General features: G+C 42.5%; 1 long non-coding RNA gene across 1 annotated transcript; it reads right to left on the bottom strand.

Annotated features, from left to right (window-relative positions):
* Nucleotides 1–814: 814 nt before the first annotated feature.
* On the bottom strand, nucleotides 815–6793 carry LOC135363968 (uncharacterized). The gene is made up of 4 exons (XR_010410413.1): nucleotides 6565–6793; nucleotides 5833–6185; nucleotides 1887–2046; nucleotides 815–1286 (listed from the first exon to the last, which is right to left on the bottom strand). It is a non-coding gene; the product is annotated as an uncharacterized LOC135363968 (long non-coding RNA).
* Between the last annotated feature and the right edge of the window lie 1075 nt (nucleotides 6794–7868).

Consider the following 7868-nt stretch of genomic DNA (forward strand, 5'->3'; position numbering starts at 1 on the left):
GATTGAGAAGAACAATTTTATTTTATTTTATTTTGTTTCTGAACTCTAAATTCTTTTTTTAATTAAGTTTTTAAATTTTAATTCCAGTATAGTTAACATACAGTGTTATATTAGTTTCAGGTGTACAATGTAATGATTCAACAATTCCATACATTACTCAGTGCTCACCATGATAACAATCTTAAAGAATATTGTTCACTAGGAAATTTAACTCACATCATGACAATGAGCTGTCTTTGAGATTTAATTTCATAACCCTCTTCTTGTCAAGCTTTAAATAACACTGAAATTCTCAACATACTTTTAAGGTGATTTCTTATATCAATTGTGTATTCATAGAATTCAGAAGCATATATATGTGTATATATCTTTTTTTTTATTCTTATGTTAATCCCCATACATTACATCATTAGTTTTAGATGAAGTGTTCCATGATTCATTGTTTGTGCATAACACCCAGTGCTCCATGAAGAACGTGCCCTCCTCAATACCCACCACCAGGCTAACCCATCCTCCCACCCCCTCCCCTCTAGAACCCTGTTTGTTTTTCAGAGTCCATCGTCTCTCATGGTTCGTCTACCCCTCCGATTTCCCCCGCTTCATTCTTCCCCTCCTGCTACCTTCTTCTTCTTCTTCTCTTTTTTTTCTTAACATATATTGCATTATTTGTTTCAGAGGTACAGATCTGAGATTCAACAGTCTTGCACAATTCACAGTGCTTACCAGAGCACATACCCTCCCCAATGTCTATCACCCAGTCACCCCATCCCTCCCACCCCACCCCCCACTCCAACAACACTCAGTTTGTTTCCTGCGATTAAGAATTCCTCATATCAGTGAGATCATATGATACATGTCTTTCTCTGTTTGACTTATTTCACTCAACATAATACCCTCCAGTTCCATCCACGTCGTTGCAAATGGCAAGATCTCATTCCTTTTGATGGCTGCATAATACTCCATCGTATATATATACCACATCTTCTTTATCCATTCATCTGTCGATGGACATCTTGGCTCTTTCCACAGTTTGGCTATTGTGGACATTGCTGCTATAAACATCGGGGTGCACATACCCCTTCTGGTCCCTACTTTTGTATCTTTGGGGTAAATACCCAGTAGTCCAAGCCTAAATCTTTAGATGGAACTACCGAGAACAGAGGAACATGCTCAATATCAAGAGGAAACAATCAGCAAAATCCAGACCATTAGGAAATCTCTTGGATAAATCACTCGGTTTCTTCAACAAATACATTGCAAGGAAAAATAAGAGTGTGAGGGGAAACCTGTAGATTAAAAAAAATATTTAAGAGGTACCCCGACCAATCACAAAATATGGACCTATCAAAAGAGCCTAACTCAATTATAAAATTAAAAGCTTATGATAAACAGTAAAACTTGACTGGATATTTGATAATATTAAGGAATTACTACTAAATGTTTACGTGTGATGATGTATTGTGGTTACTTTTTAAAGAGTCCTTATCCTTTAGAAATACACTGAAATACATATTTACATATATCTGTTTATAGAGATTTATATATATTTACATGTAAAAAATATATAATACCTGGGATTTGTTTCAAATTAATCTGATAGGGAGATGGGGGTGTTTTTAATAATAAGACATAAGAACTAAAAAATCAGAAATATCTTAAAATAACTTTATAGTTTTCCTTAAGATTAGTGCTTCCACACACACTTCACTGTTTACCAAGGGCTCCATGAGTTGGAGGCATTAATAGACTTTGACATGAGGCATGATAATAACAATAATGATGAGTAACATTTAACCTATATGTTGGACTAAAGCCAGCCCAGAAATATGCTCAGCCAGAAAGCTAGTGCAATCACACCGAAAAAGCCAGAGAGAGGAGTCACTCACCCTGAGTTCCTGGGATTACTGTCTCCCCCCAGTTCACAGTGAGCTACTGAAGACAGGGAGCCAGGTTGTATTCACCTTCTTATTCCTGGTTTTAGCATGAAGTCTGTTACCCAGCAGCAGCCCAGATGAGGAGGGAGTGGGGAGGGAGGGATTCTGATATCTAGAGCAGGGAGAAGAAAGTGGAGGTCACTGTGCTTGCACTTGGCTGGAAGCAGTGAAAGGTACAAAGACTCCACTCAATCCACCTGAAGCCAAAATGATAACACAAGAAAACTAAAAGAGACAGTCAATAACCAGGGATGTGGTTCGTGACTTTAAACTGCGGTAGTCTCTCCTCCGCTCAGTGAGTCTGGAAACTAAAGCGCCTTGAAGGAAACCTCACCTTCACCCACAGGGGCCAGCAGAGAGCTGGTCCTAAGAGAAGCTGAAACCACATCCGCAAGGTGGGGCCTCCACACTTCCTGCTGAGAACTTCCACACTTTGTATCAGTGTTTAGCTCTCTTATACATTTAGCAAGAAATGTATAAGGAGCTTTTTGGAGGAAGGTTGGGAAGCAGGAAATTGGTCAGCAGTGTGGGAGGAATAAAAATTACTGGGACAAAGTGACAGAGGAAAAGGTATAGAGTGTGGAAAGTTTTTCATATAAACATCCTGATACATTTCGGCACTTAAACAACCTGCACTTATCCAAGCCTCATTTCCAGATCGTTCTGCAAATTTCCCCCCCTTAGTGTATGCACACAGCCACGTAGTACATTTCAAAGCCTGGTTCCCAGCGCCTCCACAATTCAGTAAAGTAAAATCACCTGAAAGCTTTTTTTTTTTAAGATTTTATTTATTTATTTGACAGAGGGAGACACAGCGAGAGAGGGAACACAAGCAGAGGGAGTGGGAGAAGCAGGCTTCCTGCTGAGCAGGGAGCCCCATGCGGGACTCGACCCCAGGACCCTGGGACCATGACCTGAGCCGAAGGCAGATGCTTAACGACTGAGCCACCCAGGCGCCCACCTGAAAGCTTTTTAAGAGTCAGTGTATCTCACTGTCATTCTCCTCCCTGGATTCCTTGATGGTTTTCTCCAACCAAGCCCATGAGCAGCAAAAAGAGCCTTTGATGAAACACCAAGATCTTGGGAAGAAATCAAAGCTGATTGGGCTAAACACAGAGGTGTTTAAGCCTAGATTTTCCTGCAGCTTGCTTCTAAGCCCTGCTTAACGCCCCAGGCTGACAGGCAGCTGGCTCTACTACTCAGGGAAGGTCTTGCTGGCCTTCCAAAGATCTTGAACAACACTGCTAAACACCATCTGCAGAGATGTACTTTCCCTGCCATGCAGGTGCACAGCCTCCGTCCCTTCTGATCACAATAGTGTTCGATGGGAACTTGAGGAAGAGACTCGCCCTCCCTGATTTTTCTCTTTCCTTTTGCCTTCATTGCATATCCCGCAGCCTGGCAGAGGCATAAGGATCAGCTCCTCCTCTTTCCCCACAACACACATAATTTTTAGGCTCTGTCTTTAAGAATTCACTGCTATCTCATGACAAAAGTCTCCCATGACCCTCTCCCAAAGTTGTTAGTCTTTATTGAAGACCAAAGTATATTGGTTTCAGGAAGACAACAAATTACAAAGGGCATTACCTGAAGATGGGCAGATGAATGAAAAACAGAAAAAGCCCCCAAGGAAGAGGGAAACCTCACAACATCTAATTAAGATGCAGAACAGTATCTTCGCCTTCTAATTTTTTTTTTTAGTTTCAGGAAATAAGACAGGAGTCTCATGATTAGAGAGGGTGATGCCAGGACTTGGAAGGTCTGGGCATATACATGGTAGCCAAAAGAGGACCTGCCCTTCCTGCCTTTTCCAGGAGGGAGAACCTGCTGCCCCAGATTGCCCCAAATTGCTGCCAGAGGGCCCAGGAACCTGAGAAGTGACCAGCCCTGAACTCCATTGGCCCAGTGCAAGGGCCTAGGAATCAGACACCACCTGACAGAATCCCAACTCCAACACTTGGATGTGTGCCACATTTCTGAGTGTTACTATCCCAATCTGCAAAATGGGAATCCTATTCTAGAAAATCTAGAATAGAATGGGTGGTTGTGAGGATTAAATGAGATGATATAAAGCATCCAGTTCCGTGGCAGAATGCTCTCAAAAATCAGTAGCTTTCTTCCTTCCCTGCCTTGCTCCCATCCTATTCTACTAGTCCCTCCTTTCCCAGTTATTCATTTGGCCCTACTCAACAGGAAAATCCTCCAGCTCCTCTGAGAGCTATGAGCTGAATTACAGGATGTTTTGTTTCCCAAACAGGGCAGATAGTCATGATATTCAAATATGAGTTTTTTCTGGATTCACATACTGAGCCCAGGATTTAAGAGACACCCAGTAATATATGCCCACTCTTTCACCAAGAGAAAAGTAATTATTCTTAAATGATTGTTGGTGGGATTTTTTAAAACTTTCATCATGTTTAAAATTGCAAATACATACATAGAATGCTATAAAGAACCTGTGTGAGCCCATCTCTAGCTGTAATGGTTATCAACAATTTAGCATTCTTGTTTGTTTTGTCACCCTTCTGCTTTTGTCTGTTTTGCTAGACATCTTATCATGCCACCACAAATACTTCAAGATCTATCACCAACAGATAAGACATTTTCCAACACAATCACAATACCAATTCCAGTTGTCTCAAAATGTCTTATTGTTATTGTTTGCTGGAATCAGGAATCCTCCACATTTGGCTGATATTCCTTAAGTGTGTTAGTCTAGAACACTTCCTGTGGTAGCCAGAAAGTCACATCACCCAGAGCCCCTTCAGGGAGAAATAGTAGCCCAGCTGCAGAGGAGGAGGTCAATAGCCTCCAACTCCAGCTCCTTGGAGACCAGAGTCAGCTGCCCAGAGCCATGTCCCTTGGATCACACCATTGTCCAAGCAGCCCACCTTCAGTGGCTAAGCAAGGCAGGGGTATATAGACCCAGCTTTGTGGTCTGACACAGAACAGACAACTCTGATGGACAAGGTTTGCTCCAGAGTCCCACTGCATTGGCCAAGGCTTTGCCAGTCCTGCAGCTCAGTGGGTCCTTTCCCTCTGCTTCCCGGCTCCTTCCTTTCACAGGTGCTGATCTGATCCTTAGTCAATTAGTTTGCACCAAATTGTGTCTCCTCATCTGCTTCCAGATGATGTAATTTACAACAGTTCTCTTCCATTTCTCATACCTTTTACTAGTTGGAAAACACTAGGACTGACCTTATATTTTAAAATACTCATTTCAGGGGTGCCTGAGTGGCTCAGTCGTTAAGCATCTGCCTTCAGCTCAGGTCATGATCCCAGGTCCCTGGGATTGAGCCCCGCATTGGGCTCCCTGCTCAGCAGGAAGCCTGCTTCTCCCTCTCCCACTCCCCCTGCTTGTGTTCCCTCTCTCGCTGTTTCTCTGTCAAAAAAATAAATTCTTTAAAAAAAATAAAATAAAATACTCATTTCAGCATCTCCACATTCACTTCTCAAAAGCAGAAATCATAAGCCAAACATTTTCATTTCCAGTAAAAGAAATTTCTGAACAACTAAAATCAAAAGAAAGCAAAGAAATACAACATACCTTAACATCCCCACTTTATTTTCTAAAAAAGCTAAACTGTTTCATATACATTAATATTAAATTGCTGACATCACCAAAATCAGCCATGAAAGAAGTCTAAATTCCTATTCAAAGACTATTGTCATCTTTAAGTTATAATAAATTCATCAATCTCTTTCTTTCCTAACATAGCAAGGGCCAACCTAAGTAACCACATTGTGGAGAAACTACATGAGTTAGTACTCAAACCCTGTCCTGGAGTACTTGGTCAGAGAAGTGAAAGATTGGCTGGCCCAAAGCAGTCTCAACTCCAGCCCCCTGGATAAATTATTGGAGCAAGCCACTTTCCCTCCAGAATCTCATTTTACTCACCGATAAATGAGAAAAGATTACACTTCCAACTTCACAGGGCTGTTGTGAGGCCTAAGATAACATGAAGGTGATTTTGATGCTGCGACGTGCCCACAGCTGCAAATCCACTCCTGCTCTCACGTACGGGGTGCTAAGTTGCTGACTCAGGTTGGTGGTGGGAAGCCGCGGCTGCACGTGCAACAGCTCCACCTTCCCCTTCCCTCCAGTGCCTCGGACTCCTGAGCCAGGTGTGTGTGTTTAGGTCCTTGACAAAAACCCTGGGCTCCCATAAAATGCCCACATCACTGGGGACGGTATGTGCTACGGTGAGTGCTGTGAATTGTGTAAGACTGATGAATCACAGACCTGTACCTCTGAAACAAATAATACATTATGTGTTAATAAAAAAAAACTGGGCGGAAAAAAAAAATGTCTACACCATCAAGGTCAGAGACAACAAGAACCAACCAGGTTTCAACAGTGTCCCGTGGGCTCTAGCTCATGTTTATGGGGTCCAGCCTGCCCTTGCTCTCTGCAACTTTCCATCTATCTTTCATTCCTGACTGCCCCATGCACTTCAAGCTCCAGCATCAGATGGACACTGGGATCGCAGCCCTGTAGTGACGATCACTTAACCAGGTCCCAGGACAGCATTAGGCCAAATCCTTCTATATACACCTGCTAGTGGTTCTGCTTCTCTGACCTTGATTGACACACCCACACAATCGTTCCAAACTCACACATGCTTCCCACCTTCCTCAGAAGAGCTTTCCAGGGCATGGCCTCATCTCCTTCCAGCAACTCTCAGGACCTTCCTAGATCTTTGAGCTTTTTCTCTTTGACAGCAACTTTGTCAAAGGCCATAAAACTGCTTAGATTCTTCCACAGGTTTGAAAAAAAAGAAACCCTCCATTTAGATTGGTGTCATTTCAGGAGGTAATTTGTCAGTGTGTACTAAAACTTTTCTAAAGTGAGCTTATCTGCCCTCTCAGCCTACTCTACTTTCAAGATTTGGAAGAAATGATCCTGGATATACACAAAGGATTATCAGGTCAGTTGAATTTATAATGACAAAATATTGGAAAAATATTAATCAGAGGATTGATTAAATTATATTTTAGCCATATGGAGATGATTATGCATCCATTCGAAGAGGTAAAGGAACAAACAAGGATGCCTGGGTGTCTCAGTTAAGCACCTGATTCTTGGTTTTGGCTCAGGTCATGATCTTCCTGGTGTAGGATTGAGCCCTATGTAGGACTCTGTGTTTAGTACAGAGTCTGCTTCAGATTCTCTCTCTCTTCCTCCCCTTTTGCCCCTCCCCCTGCTCACATTTGCTCACACTCACTCTCTGGCACACACATGTGCACACGCACACACCTGTGCTCGCTCTCTCTCTCTCTCAAATAAATAAATCTTTTTTAAAAGGAAGAGGTAAGGGGCGCCTGGGTGGCTCAGTCGTTAGGCGTCTGCCTTCGGCGCAGGTCATGATCCCGGGGTCCTGGGATCGAGCCCCGCATCGGGCTCCCTGCTCCACGGGAAGCCTGCTTCTCCCTCTCCCGCTCCCCCTGCTTGTGTTCCCCCTCTCGCTGTGTCTCTCTCTGTCAAATAAATAAGTAAAATCTTTAAAAAAAAAAAAAAGAGGTAGAGGAACAATAAATTGCAAGGAACAGGCATTTACAGAAGAAACATATACAGCCCATAAAAATATGAAAAATGCTAACTTCGTTAAGATTTAAAGAAATGCAAACCAGGATTACAAGATACAATTTTATATGCATTGGTTTGGCAAAATTTAGAAGTTTGACAATGTGAATCAGTGGCTGGTAGAGTATAAACTGGTACAACCGCTTTGGGAAATTGTTTAGCATTTTCTGGCAAAGTTGAACATTCACATACCTCCCAACTCAGTAATCCTATTCCTGACTGCATATCCCAAAGGAATGTCTGCATTTGACACTTGTGTATGGGAGATACATGTAAGACCACTGGCAACGTCTGCAATAGCAAAAAGCTGACAACTCAAGTGGCCACCAACAGGTAAATAGTTGAGTGAA

This window comes from Mirounga angustirostris, unplaced genomic scaffold (assembly GCF_029215605.1).
Source record: "Mirounga angustirostris isolate CCGP_5_RB_7025 unplaced genomic scaffold, mMirAng1.0.hap1 SCAF_4, whole genome shotgun sequence".
Taxonomy (NCBI): domain Eukaryota; kingdom Metazoa; phylum Chordata; class Mammalia; order Carnivora; family Phocidae; genus Mirounga; species Mirounga angustirostris.